Source organism: Gallus gallus, chromosome 3 (assembly GCF_016699485.2).
Source record: "Gallus gallus isolate bGalGal1 chromosome 3, bGalGal1.mat.broiler.GRCg7b, whole genome shotgun sequence".
NCBI classification, from domain to species: Eukaryota; Metazoa; Chordata; class Aves; order Galliformes; family Phasianidae; genus Gallus; species Gallus gallus.
The window spans coordinates 7192265-7207233 of NC_052534.1; the positions used below are offsets into that span (position 1 = coordinate 7192265).

Here is a 14969-nt window from a genome sequence, read left to right on the forward strand (position 1 = left end):
CAATATAAAATGTTGTTGTTTAGATTAGTCTCAAATTTGTTAGATGTATTAGGATGATTTTAACTTAAGAATCTCACTATTTTCCAAAATGGAATAGTTCGTTTTGAATGAAATTACTTATTGATCTATAACCAATTACACTTTTACCCTCAGAAAACATTCTGCAGTGATCATTTTCAAAACAAGAGGGAAGTTATGGTATTCAGTCTTCCCATGCTTTTTTTTTCTGTAAGGGAACTCTTGCATTGTGGACCAAGGTGGTTTATATATTTATTTATTTACCAATGACAAAGAAACAAAGAAAGAAGGCCTTAAATATAAATTAGATGTTGCTTATAGTCTTCTCATACATTGACACACATGGACAAAACATCTGGCTGGTACTGTAAAATCTTGGTTTAAAAGTGTGAACAAAGCACAAAATCTTGTTTTCGGAAGTCATATCAAATATCAGGTGCCTAACTATCATTTCTCTGTTTCTTTACAACTGGAGACCAATTCCACTCATTGTGGAGAACAGTGATGCTTTCATCTCATAGTCTTACCATTAGCATATGAAGGAATGCATTTCTTGTAGATTTACTATACCTTAAGTCTACCAAAATGATAAAAGGTGTGCAGTCTTCTGTCTAACTCTGAGTTTTCTGTTTTAAAACAAAACATTGGATTCATTAATTATGAGTTGGAGGTCAAAATGCAAAAATTAATGACCAGTTGTAAGTGCTGCTTTTACCCACATAACTTTTTTAAACCCATGCTGGAGTAACAGATAATATAAATACATGTAATAGAGCCTTCTATTTTCAGAAAAATGATCAGCTTAGGGGAGAGAGAGAGAGAGAGAGAGAGAAGTGTTGCTTATCCTTCATCAGTCTTTTGAAACTACTTTAAGTGTCTTACTCTGTGAGGTGATCATTGCCTCCTCTGTCTTTGCCACAGGCTTTGAGAATCTCTTTTAAACCTACTGTGGTTCAGAGCAAAATCCATGGCAACTATAGAGAAAGTTCCTTAGAACAAGGCCTGACCTTCTGAGAGTTCCTTCTCTTTGTTCTCTCTCTACAGCGGAGACACTATGGGATTGACCTGAAATCCCTGATATGTGGGAAGATTTTTTTTAATCACTGTTAGATAAAGCTAGGAAAATTGATAGGATGTAATATCTGAGAGTGTTTTTCAACTAAGAATAGTATTCAAGAGAAAGTTTAAAGTCAGCATTTTCCAAAATACTCACAGTACCTGACAACATGAATTGTATTCAAGTCAGTAGAACTATAGGCTTTTCTACGATGATATTGTGAAGCATCATAGTTGTAATAAAGAAGGAAAAGAAAGAAGTAGAGAGGCTCATGTACGTGTTATATTTGAAAAATAATTTATTGGAATTAAGTTTTTTAGTAGCTGACATTAACTGTATTCAACTAGCTGTTGGAAAAATCATAAGAGGGTTGTGTCGTTCAAGACTTCTATCTTCAACTGATGCTAGTAAGAGTGACTTTACTATTCAATAACCAGAAACATGTTTCAGTAGTGGATAAAGGAATAACTGGAAGGAGAGAAGAATTTAAGTCTGCTTGTTCTCTTCCATGCATTCACTCAGTTTGTATAATGAATATGCATGAGTACTTCCAATAAATGCCTGTGTACATTTAGATGCACTGCATACGGATTACCTACCTGTATTATACCGAATATAACACTGTAACACAGAAATAGTTGTGATTTAATTATACTGGGATTCCATTCTCCACAAAGATAGAAAGTTGTTCTAAGTGTGAGGATAGATTTGAAGTATATTTTCAGCAGGGTGGGTGCAAATAAGGTTTGGAACTGTTGCTTGAGTTAAATAACTTCAATCATAGTCTTCACTAGCAAGTCTAGATGGGTGCTTGTTTGGGATGTTTCAGAGCAATGCTGTGAGGGAACTTGCTCTTAACTTTCTTCATTTTAGCAGCGAAAGAGGAAATTACAAGTGTGGTTATGGGGTTATGGTACTCTAATGTGTGCTTGCCCTTTTTATTATTCTGTTTACTTAAAAATGATGTAAACCTAATAATGAAATCAAGCTCATAGCAATTTTCCAAATCAGAATTCGTTACTTGATCATCTGAATCACAGCTTTAATGTTAGATTAGAAACACATTTATTTTAAGTGATCATTTAACCTCCCCAGATAACAATTGTTAATAGGAGAAACATTACAGAAAAGTGTATTCTGTATTGCTACCAGATGTTTAACAGTTCCAGCGCAAGTATTTTAAATTCCAAGATAGTTTAGTATAAAACATTGCATGTACTGTAGCAGTCTAGATGTAAAAGAGTAGTTGTGTGTATAATAGGCATGCATCCCTGTGCTTCAAGAAAGAGGTGTTAATATAATTTAGTTACCCAGATATGTAGAAGTCTGCATTCTCAGCTATCACTTGCCTTTGGTTGTGTAAGTGGTCTCCTGTTGCAGTTCCTGCTGGAAGAGCTAGTTCATGTAGAAATAGATATCATGCCTAAAAGTTGGGTTGTCTGTTTTTTCTACTTTCTTCTCCTCTTGACAGATAAAAGGACAAGTATCTCTGAGAATTGCTATAATCCTCCTTTTTTTTCTTACTATAATCCTTCTTTTTTTCCCTTCTCATGGCTTGATCTACATCCATCTCCATTCCATTCCAAGAGGAAAAAGGTGGCAGCTTGTTAATGTGGTGTTCCATTAATTACCATGTGCACTTCAGTGCTTGGCTTTTTCACCTACCAGTAAAGCCCTGATATAATTCTGTCAGTGAATCCCATACCTGTCTTGGCTTTTCTTCTCTGCTAAGTCATTAGACAGAAAAGCAGACACATGTACGTATGTCGTTGTCTTTCACAAGCACTGTGCTGTTGAAGTCTCAAATTTCCAACTTTTCTATGGTGAGGAACAAAGTAGAATTAGACAAAGGGCTCAAAGGGCTAAAAAAATCTTTCTGGCAATGCTGATAGTATAGTAAGCTGGCATTCTCCAATACAGTACAAGTACTACTTGCTCTACTAGTGAAGACAAAAAGGATAGATTTCTACCAGTACAAAAATAAAAAGGAATCATTAAACTCAAGGTAGACTGTAGTTGGTTTTTATGCAATTCCATTTAATATGATTAGAAAAAAAATACCATAGGGAAAGTGAAAGCCAGAAGGATTAATATTGTGATGGAAAAAAAATATGGAAAGCTATTTTTAAAGATGCGATGATGTTACCTGAAAAAGTCTGATTAAGGGTAGACAGTGTTAATATTTTTCATGTATGTCACACATAATAAGCTTGAAATATTCTGAAGATGTAGCATTACTGGCATGATACATTAATCAGTATTGTATTTAGATTTTCACAATGTGTTTGTAAATCTTTCCAAGTTATGATTAATGACTGAGGTGAACAGTCTTATGAGAGGAAATACAGCATGTCTTACAGAAAATTGGGTTGTGGATCACAAATAAATTCAGTTTGTGCTCTTTGTCCCAGCTATTTATATGCTACATCTATTAAAATAAACATTACAGGAAAAGCATTTTCATTATAAACTTTTTCCATGAGAAAGATATGGACAAAGTCAACTGAAAGGTTTTTTGAGTGTGTGTCATCTTTGGTTCAGAAATTGTCTTCGCTGAAAAGAAAGTTAGTTTCCCCATATTCTTGGCTATATCTAGTTTTTGTATAGGAAATACTTCATTTTTTATAAATTAGTGAAATATTTAGTGTCTCCAAATGAAATGTTGATTTTTGTGCAAAGCAAAATAATACTGATGCAAAGTGGTGTGGGTTTTCAGCTTGAAGCTCATGGGAGGTTCTGCAGAAGCCCTCTTGATGTACTCCCTATCTATTTTGTGGAGCTTTTGGCCAACTGTAAAGGACTGTTATTTGTACTCACCTCAGTCTCTTATTTACACAAATGCAGTATTCTTCTGCACCAGGTTTTTAATAGCATACTCTGTTAGGCTCTAAAGTACATTATATCTAGACAGTTTTAATTTATGCAAGTATAATGACCTTCCTTCAAGTGAACAGAAATAACTGAAAGTAAAACTGGAAAGAGGATCAGAGTTCCGTGTGTGAGTGTACCAGAGGAAAAACTGCAGTCTTAGGATAAATGAATTTATTATTCTCTTTTGAATACTTCACATGTCTTGGGCTTTAATGCTTAATGGAAAGCCAATTGAAAGGTTCCTATTGACTTAGTTGTATTTGAATCAATGCCTAGTGAGTTCAATGTTCTTTCACTGGGACTGATGATAAAAATCCCTTTGATTTTAGTGATTTTTATTGGTTTGTAATTAATTTTCCCAGGAACAGTTTAATAATCTTTAAAATATATATATTCTCAAGATAACATGTCTTCTAATAATCTTCTTTCAAATATAGAATTACTTGTTATTATATATGAATCTGTGCGATGTGAAGATTTGGAAAGGCTAGCAGTGATTTATATGTGCACAGAATAGTAATGACTGTAAAATCTAATTATTTACATCCTGGAATGGCTTTAGAAAAGAAAAAAAAAGAAAAGGAGAGCTTATTTTCAGGAGTCTGATATTTTAGAAGTGCTGAGCATGCATATGAGGGGCTAAAGTCAATGGAAGCTGAATATAGCCAGTACCACTGAAAAACATGCCAGTGTTGTATCAGCTTGGTGTGCGTTAGGTATTGTTATGTCTAACAGGGTTGTGACATTTAATATGCTTTAAAAACTGTAAGGAACAAGAAAATTACTTAAGGATAATGTTATCTAAGCAAGAGTTTTGCAAATATTTGATACTTCTTTATTACACTTAGATACATGATGTTTGTTAACATATGAGAATGGAAAAAACTATAGGAAGCTTAATGGTTGTGGGCAGTGATCATTTTCTCTGCAGGGAACAAAACAGCAGCATTGGTTTATGTGTTAATTTTCAAACTGAATAAAAATTCTTATGAAAGAAGAATTTCCAGGCTTACTTGTGGGGTTTGAATAATGAAAAGCGCTGGTCAAAAAAGAATCACTTGTGGGGCTAGGCAGCCAAGTGAGAATGCAATTCAATGTACACAAACTTAAGTTAATTAGAGTGGGAGCAGTGAATTAATCTAGGGAATTTGTGCTAAATGGAGCAATCATTTACTTCACTGATCAGGTTAAAGATCTCAGTCTGTAGGAAAGAAAATAAATAAATCACTGAAATGGTCAACCCATACCTTGAAATTGTGCAATTAAGTTATTGTTTTGTAGTAGCAGAGGGTTAAAAATAGGGGATTTTATGATAGAAGTTGTTTGTTAATACTTCATCTTGAGTACTCTACCCTGTCTGTTATCCAAAGGGTTCTTTTTTTTGTTGTGGTGGTGTTTTTTTTTTTTTTTTTTGTTTTGTTTTTCCAAAGAACATTGTTATTTTTCTTCCCAAGCAGGATTTAGCACTGAGCAACAGCGGTCAGTTCCTGCTGCGAACAGACCAAATTACAGAGAGAAGGCTATGGAAATGTGCTAATTCTGGCACAGAACAGATTGATATGTTACCGTACCAAAAATATGAATGGAATTTGAACAGATGATATAATTAAATATCTTGGCTATGACTGCCATCGTGGTGTTCTGCAACAAGTCCTTATGCTGGCGGGAAAGCTCCATTATAGCAGCATGGCAGCTCTGATCTCACAGAGCCCACAAAAGTCACTAAGGAAGCAACTCCTTTCATCTTCTTATACTGTTTTGGGATGAATAGAAGTTCTCATTTCTTTCTCTACCCAGCTAATAACTCCTTTATACATCCTGCTCCTTTCGTACTTTTGGGAGGATAGAAGCTTCCCACCCAAAAAGCATGCTGGATGAAGGGGTCACCACCTGCCAACCCCTTGCTGAGAGAAAATTACACAGCTAGTAAGTCCTAAGTTCACAGTTAAAATACCTTTTTTTCATCAGAATGCTCAAGCCCTCAACATTGACGAATCTATCAAGTTGCTGGCACAAGTGTAGAGCCTGACTGAGAGGGGAGATAGAATGCTTCTGGTGGGACACATGCATGCATACATATGTATGTGTACACACATATATTCCAACTACAAAAGTTATTGTGCACTTTTAAGTAGTGAAGTAGACCAGTATGGAAAGGCAAGCACAAAAGCAGGCATATATAATGAACATAAAGAGGCTTATAACCTCTTCATAAACATTGCTCATTTTGGGTGTTGTTACTTTAAATCTCTCAAGGATTGTACGGACTTCATCCAGTCTTTATTTCCAAAGATTCTTTCTTACTCTTTGCTTTTCCCTTATTCCCTAAATATTTTTTCTATCATGTCTTCAAACACCAATTCACATACCTGTGCATATTCTTCAGTCTCAGTGAATCCCAGTGGAGCAGATGGCAACCTCCAGGTGTCTCAGTGATTATATACTTTGCTTTCTCCGTGTACTGAAACACTGCGTAGCTGAAGGAACAGAGGGTTCATTGTAAATGGTGAATGTGTGGTGTATGCACATGGAAGACCTTGAGATGAACCATGGCTGAAATTAGTAGATGTCCTTTCTTGACTAGGTAGTTGATATGTAACATATATAAATATATAAAATACCAAATTTCTGGCTTCAGAAAGGAGGACAAAATAATTTGTTTATAGTGCAGAGATAAATTAATAGCCCATTGCTCCTCCATAGCGGCTTCTTACCTAGTTGACATTACACTCTTCTACTGATGTTTTGCTAGTCTCAGTACTTTTTAATTTGCTCCTGGCTTAAAGGAACAAAACTTATATTAATGTTACTCAAGCTGACTCTACTTATTCCAGTCTAACCAGTTTGTTTTTTTTTAATTCAGAATGCCTTCTACACTGGTTGCTCACCAACATCCTTGCATATGAAGGTTATAGATATTTTAATAACTTGGCACGAACTCTTCCAGAACATTGCCTTGTATAAAAAGATCTGATGAAAAATTTAGCAGACATTTTAGCATTTAAGTTTTAAAGAATTACTTGACTACTTTCAATAGTAGAACAGTAGAAGTTGGCTGAAACCTGTCTGACCACCTAGTACACAGAATCATAGGAAATTATCATAACATTTGGAGAATGAAAACTCTATAGATGATTGAAGGTCGCTTCCAAGAGCCAGCCACTTGTTTCTGTCTACCCTGTGTGGACACTTTTCTGTTTATTTTAACTATTGTAAACGTTATTATGCATATACTATTTGTTTTATTTAGGAATACAATGGAGCCAGACCTGATAATATTTCCTAGCTTGTTACTGGCTAGTTATCTTCTAATTTTAGAAGAGCACAAAAGGTTTTTCACTCCCTCCCTGCAAGGCACACGTGGAGATGTCTGTTCAAACTGAAGTTGAGCTAATGTGTACCTAGTGTATTAGAAGCCATTGTAGCACTTTGGGTTGATTAGATGTAGTTTTGAAAAAATAAGAATAGACATGAGAAATGGCATTTGGAGTTATCCTAGACTATGATTTCAGCATCTGAGAGCGTTTTGAATAAAAGAGAGTGAATATCACATTGCCGTGACCCATTGAGAGAGGGCCAATCTGGCACAGTACAGAATCAAGGTGCATTTCTTGTGACTGTAAGCCAGAACTCAAGATCTGGACCATTAACTCCATAGCTCTTAAATTTATGAGCTCTAAATGAGGATAAGGATATAATGTATGCAGCAGCACAAAGTACTAGTGTAGCAGTTTTTCAGTGAACATGCAGTACGAACAATATCATTTTTAATACCAGTCAAAAAGATTAGTCTGTTGATGTCAAACAAGGCAAGTGGAAAAGCACAGCTGGTGGCCTGAACAGATTCTGATCCTAATGCCAAATAATTCTCATCCTGCCACTTCCACTGTTCATTGGTCTGAAGAAACTGCAGAAATATGAGTAGGTATAAGCAGGATCTACATCTGGCCAGAAAACTCCTGCTGGAAGGTGAAAGGTGCAGAGATAATTTTACAGAGCCTGCTGCTTTGCTTCAGGCGCTTGTTTAAGTAAACACTGGTATTATAGTTAATCACTTTGTGCTAATAAGGAAAGCTGGTCTTAATACTATTCTGGTTTTGTGAGATATTACCTTAATTGTTAGTTAATTAGACTACTTATTTCATTCAGGTTTTGCTCTGTGATGCCTCAGTGTCATCACCAAACTGGAAACTTGTTTTAATATTTAATGTTATTTTGATTTCTTTTTATTTCAGATTGTTTTCTCATCTGGAGCTTTTCTCACTTTTCACTTTTGTCGCAGTACCAGTGAAGAGCAACTACAGCAAAATCACTGGCATGAATCTGGTGTACCAGAGGGTAGAACTGAGCATACTGGGCCTGGTTCTTACTTCCATCCATTTTAGTTACTTAACTTTCACAATCCCTGACACCAACTCATTGCACCAGGATTTTGTGGGAAAGCCACAGCAGGGAATTTATTTGGATTTCCCCCAAGCCCAAGTTAACAATACCTTCATCTGCTTTTCAGTATCGTGCCTATGCTATTTAATGGTTTTCTCTCTTAACGAAGCTCCAGTGATGATGTATCACTATAGAGCAGAACGTGCTTTCCCCAGAGCTGAGCAGCCTCTTCCTTTCTCTCCTTAGCAACGATCCCAGGTGTGTAATGTTTGCTTTTCCTGTCAGTTCTTTCCATTCAGCAGTGTGCTGCTGCTAAGTCTGTCTGTGTTTTTTTCACTTAGATCAAGCTGGTCCTAAGCATTTCTGCAGCAATAACAGACATGACAAGGATTTAATGAACTGGTATTGTCAGTGTTCTAATGGTTTATCCTTTATACAACAATCACACTAACAACAGGTGATTCTTCTTCTTAAGTGTTTAGAGCATTTTAAGTATCTTTCTGATTGTGAAAGCCCATTTAGACTGAAGAATGTTTATGCTCCAGAGGGTGGGATTAGCTCAAGGGATGATTTGCACATTCCTTGGTTTTTGATAATTACCTGGCTTACCTTGAATAAGGGATGCCAAGTTAAAGAGACGCCCTTTTTGCCAGTCTCATCAGAAATTATCCTGAAGCTTTCAGCACACTGGCATGAAACTACTAACACAACTTTAACTCCTTCTGCCAGAATTTGTAGCCGATGATCCGTGTTCAGTCAAGGACCAAATTTAAGCCCAAATATTTTCTTTAGGGAGATGTAAATTGTGCTCTCTGCTGCAGCATTATACATTCTCTGTGGTCTAGGAAAAGCTGCTCGGACAGAGCTGGTTCTCTGCCTTTTCTGCTGTGGGTGAAAGCTGTTGGGTCAGCTGCTCCTCTTCATTCCAGGCCTCTGGATGGAAAGGAGGGGTTGGAGTATTACAACCTCGAGTATCTCACTGCACACCATTTTGGTGCTGGAGTCTCTTGTTTTCTGTTCTGCCCACAACCTTGGTGGACTTGTGACTTACTGCCTATGCACTGAATGCTACAGGCTGTGCTTTCTCTATCCAGAGCCCTGTATAGGGTTTCTTTCTTGACAGAGTGAATTTCAAGGAACAGTAGAGTTCCTGTATCAAAAGTCCCCAGCTATTTCCTTGCGTAGCAGATGGAGTTTTTAAGGTTCGCTGTGGATTAGGCAGCAATGCCTTCTCATTTAGGGACAAGTACAAAGAGCATTATCATATGTGAAGTTACTTTGCAGTAACTTTTACCAATTAAAATAAAAAGTGAAAAGATTGTGCTGTATAGACTTAATAACCACTCAGCATATTTGATAATGTCACTGCTGTCAGTATCATATTCACTACTGCACTTAATAGCTGAACAGATGCAGCTCACTAGAGCACCACATGCTATACAGCAGCAGGGAGTCCCATTTGACAAGTTGGTTTTGCTTTATTTCCTTTCCAGAGAGCCTTCCCTGGTATCCCAAGTTTCTGTACTGTTTTGATTTTGTTTTTAATTCAGCAAACAGAAAAGGGCAAAGGCAATCTGTGTTGCTTGTTTTCAAAGAAAGAGACTTTTTAGTGGAAGCACTACAAAATTCCTAATAAAGCTACTGTAAGGAATGACTTAATTTAAGATGGTAAGCCCTTGATTTGAAAAGGGTTTGCTTTAAGCAGGCGATATATATCTGCATTCACGGGTTGCTTGTAGGGTAGAAGCTGTTTTGTTTGTTGTAGGTGGCTTGAGGGTTTGGGTTTGTTTTAATGCATTTTATGTGTATGTCTGCAAGTCACTTTGCTCTGTGAGCGATAACTCTTGGCTGTAATAGTGAGGCAGTTGTTTGTTGCTTCCACGTTTGTTCTCTGTGGATCAGTTCATAGGACCATTTTGTGAGACTGCCTGGTCTTCTAATTGCTTGTCTGGAAAAACACCTGAGTATACACTTTGAGGGTAAAGTAAGATGGCTGTGCACTTAGTGTAAAAAAATAAATAAATCACAGAACAATACAGAACATGTAATGAAAGCCTGGAAAAGTAGAAATATAGGGTATCTGTTTTCAGGAAACATATAGTAAATATGGAAATGAGACTGAACTTGTTGCATGCATTATGTTATCCATCCCATGTTTCTTGGTCCATAAATAAACCCAGAAACCCCCTCGGTTATATTTCCTATTTCTTATTAATGTAGGTATATAATTAAGGTTCGATGTTGCCAAGGGCCAAACTCACAGGTGGTGCTTTCCCCAGAGCTAAAAACTGATCATGGGTTTGTGTTTTAACAGTATTTAAGACCTCTGAATTTCATATCTCCTTTTTAAAAGTTGCACTGGGTATTTAATTCGGCATTCTTAAGGCATTGATTTTCTTTTCTTCTTTCTTGCTTTTCACTGCACTTTCAAACTCAAAAAGCACAGGCACATCTCCTTGTCACAGCTGTAGTGTGGTACATGATGACACTGAGTTCTGCTAGTGTGGGAGGAGGGGAGGTAGGGGCTGCAAGAACAGTGGAGAACTGATTAAAATTCAAAATGAGCTTGATAAAGTGGAGAAATAGTCTGAAATCAGGAAGATGAATTTCTACAAAGGAAAGCAGAGTTCTGTACCGAAGATGGAAAAAATCAAATACACCAGTTTAAAATGAGGAATAATTGTGGCCAAGAAGCAGTTCTGCAGAAAAGATTGGAAAGTTACAGCTGATTGCAATTTGCTGCAGGAAAAGACAGGCATTGGGTTGTATTCACATGTGGGGTGGCAGAGAAGGCAAAGAAGTTAATTGTTTATTTGGTGCTGCTGGGACCTTAGCTGAAGAAGCATCTCTAGTGTTGAGTGCTCTGCTTTGAGAAGGAGGTAAGGAAATTAAGCAGCTAGTAAAAGAAACTCTGCTTTAATTAACGTTTAGCTCCAAAGGATATGGTGAAAGAATGGGTTCTGTTTTGTTCATGAAAGGGAAGGCAGGGAGTGACTGAATGTGAAAACAGCTTTTTAATATATACAGGTTGCTATAAAGAGGAGTGTGACTAATTTGTTTTGCCTGTCTCTCAAGATAACATAAGAAGTAGTTGTATTAATTTGCAACAATAGTATCAGGAATTGGGGGGAAAAAAAGGTCAAGCTATGTTTGATAGCTAGCAATGGAGCAGGTTATGTAGGTAGGCCCAGTTAATCTATGCTTTTAGGATCAAACTACATTCCTGTCAGTAATGAGCATGCCACGGAGCAGTACAATTCTGTTTATGTTGCAGTTTGTAACTGGAAGGCTGAGGATCAGGAAAGTTTGGATGTCAGCACAGTGAGTTTCATTATTTTCATTTCTAAAGACAGAGATAAGGGAGAAAGTAAGCTGCTGAGAGTGTTTTCTTTTAATATCTGTTGGTTTTAGTGTAAGCAGCAAACTAAGACTGTACAGTATCTCAGGGTAGAACCCGATATGCCTTTGCCACATCAACATCTCCTTGTGCTTAATGTTAGCCAGCTAGTGGTCCAGAAATGAAGTCAAATTTATACATCTGAGAACAGTTTACCACCCAAGCAAAGAACTGTTGGTATGTTGTTCGCTGACTGTTGGCATGTGCCTCCTGTTCCACTTGAAAAAAAGGTGGTGGTGATGTAACCAACTTTGCCTCCTCGCCCACCTCTAAACTGTTACCAAGCATTTGCCTGGTGGCCGTGTGGGAGTAGTGAGGTAATTCAAACTGTCCTGGTGTAAATCTAAAATAACCCGAATGTGCTAGATGGACAAAACTCAACTGATCATGTTACAAGAATAATGCACAGTTGGGATGAATTATAAAATTTATCAGGTTTTTGAGCTATTTGGCCGGTTCGTTGGGTGCAGATGTGGCTTGTATGGATGGTGTGAAATGTTGCTTTAAGTTTTCTTGTGAGCATACTACATGCAAATTATCTAAAAGACAAGTAGTGTCCACAAATCGCTGGCATTAACCTTCCCTGTTTCATCTTTAAAAACAAGTCTCTGATTTCTTAACATTAATGTCTATTTAAGTTGAGGCTTTTCGATACTTCTAGCAGAATGTTGATTACAAAGTCTACTTTTAGCTGTCGATGGCTATCACAATTTAGGGTTCATATCAGTCAAGGCCCACTGCACTTCAAAGAATATGCTAAACATCATAATTTTGAAATTGTTCTCCAGTACTAAATCTTCAGCCTCTGTCGGTGCCACTATTAGTACGTTGTATTCTGGGGTTTGCTCTGCAGGAAAGCCAAAGTATTTCCCTAAGCACCAGCCCCACTGCGTCTGTAGGAAATTGTTCTGGACTGAAATGGTTTAAGTTTTGGGTTATCATTTGCACTGACAGCTGGTGGTGGTCTGTTGAAGTGTGAATCAGTAGCATTGCTCTTATTGTCAAAAATGTGCAGTGCAAGATGAACACACTTTTGTAGTAAGGAAGGTGAATCTCCCCTTGTTTTGTTCTGGTTCTGCCGTTTTATTGTATGTTCTTCCCTACTATAGCCCAAGTTGCGTTGTTCAGGTCCCCTGGCTATTTTGCTTTTCTGTAGTCACAAAACTAGATTGTGGGTTGCCTTTGTTGCCCCAAAATGGAGAAGACATCCAGGCTGATAATGTGTCCTTTCATTGAAGTGGAAGAAAAATGATGAATACAGTTGTTGGTGTGACTGCGTCAAGATGGTCTTTCTGTATCATAACTGTGGTGTTGCTTAGCATTTCTAATTACCATATTAATCTTCACTATCCCTTGAGACAAGTGTAATATCAGGAATAGTAGTGCATGACAGATTTTGACCCTCAGAGGCGCTGGTCGCAAACAGTTTTGTTTGCTGGCAAACCTAATTGGTTCCCTATAGTCCGTCCTTTTCTCCCTGAAAATATTTGAGAGGTTCAGGATGCTTTTTTCCTATAATGTAGAGAAATGTTAAAAATCTAGTCAGAGAAATAGTCTTGTGTGAATCATGTTCTCCCACACACATGCTACGCATGAAGCGTTTATCAGAAACACTCCACACACTGTTATTATTTTTTAAATTATAAGCAAGATTGATTTCTGCATCTGAATTTTGCACATGTGAATTTATGCGTTGCAGTTTTATGTTGTTGTTGCTGAAATTGCTTTTACAGTGTTAGTGTGCAAGAGTGTTCCCAATCACAAGCAAAGAGATAGCTGTGGTGAGTGGGGTATATTCCCAGAAGCACAAATTGTTTCCTCAAGAATTGTGGAAGGCATTGGAGCCTTTTGTCCACCTCATCTCCACTGAGCTTTTTCTCTGTGGGCCTGACTGGTTCTGATCTGTGACTTAAATTACCAATTGGTGGGAAAAACTGGTACTCCTTTCTCTGGCCCTCCTGGGAAGGTGACAGCAGTGCTTTGGTTGGTAAGGCACACAAACCATTTAGCAGATCATAAAGGAAGGTGGTGGGCTTTTTGGTTACCTCTTAGTTGGCTCAGTTATCATAAATGTTCAGTGTGGAATGCTAATTTTCTGGTGTTTTCTTCTTTGCTTTGAAGCATATGCACCTATCTCAGTGTAAAAAAAAAAAAAAAAAAGTAGGTTTTCAAACTTCTGTTGTTTTTTTTTGATCTAATAAATTAAAACCACAAAATCTTAACCTTGCAGGTGCAACGTAAGGGTGATATGATCAGTAGCTGGGTATTCTAATTCTTATTGTCCACGTGTTTCCATTTTTGAACTGGCTTCAGGAGAAGGATTGGTGATCTGATCTAGCTGTAGTAGTGTTGCTTAAGTTAGAAAATGTTTTTCTGACCTTGCTTCTTGATGGAAACCGGGCCTTGGGAAATATAAAGTGCTGGATAGAATTTAGAAGCCAAGGTGAAAGGACTGTTTTGGCAATGCTCATCAATTGGTGCTGATTTTAGTGGGATTTGAGGAACCTGGATTCCAGTTCTTTCCATATCTAGTTCAGAGTGGGAGCTCTTCCAGACTCCCACATTGTATCTTGAAGACGTTAAATGTCAGCGTTTGACTTCCCTTGGTGTGTGAATCTGTGTTTCTTTCTGTATTTCTAAAGCAGTGAAATGTTTATTGTTATACATCAGGGAGGAAATAATTTTCCAAACTTTTTTATCTAGTGTTTGCGAATTAAATTTGTTTACTAACAACCTTGGTGTAAACATACCCTATAGATAGATTTTGATAACAAAACCATCCTTGTTATTTTATGGTCATTATAGTCCTGACTCCTCCCGTTGCTTTTTTTCTTAACCTAAGTCATTGTATTGCACTGCATGGCAATGCTTCCTTTCTAGAACCTGGCTGAAACATTTTTCAGTCAAAATTCAGGATGGATTTTTTTTTTCTTTCCTTTTTTTTTTCTTTTTTTTGTATTTGTTAATGAGAAATGAAGTCCTAACTATTGTTCCTATGATTGCTTCTAAGTGCAGGAGGCAAGGAGCTTGGAGAGCACTGCAACACTTGCATGACATTAAAGACATAGTAAGAGGAGCGAATGTCACAGTGCTCTTAACGTGAAATATGGCATACTCACACTTCCTAGAATTCACTGTACATTTCCAAGGGCCAAAACTTTTTCTAAACCCCTCAATACAACAGAATTTAGTACATTTCTGTAGCGCAATTGAATATTTTTGGAAATGTGGACCACTGACACG

At 37.2% G+C, this 14969-nt stretch overlaps 1 protein-coding gene across 34 annotated transcripts in view; it reads left to right on the plus strand.

The window, feature by feature from the left end:
* Positions 1-14969, plus strand: part of NRXN1 (neurexin 1) — a 650659-nt gene that overhangs the window by 444585 nt on the left and 191105 nt on the right. The window lies entirely within an intron of this gene.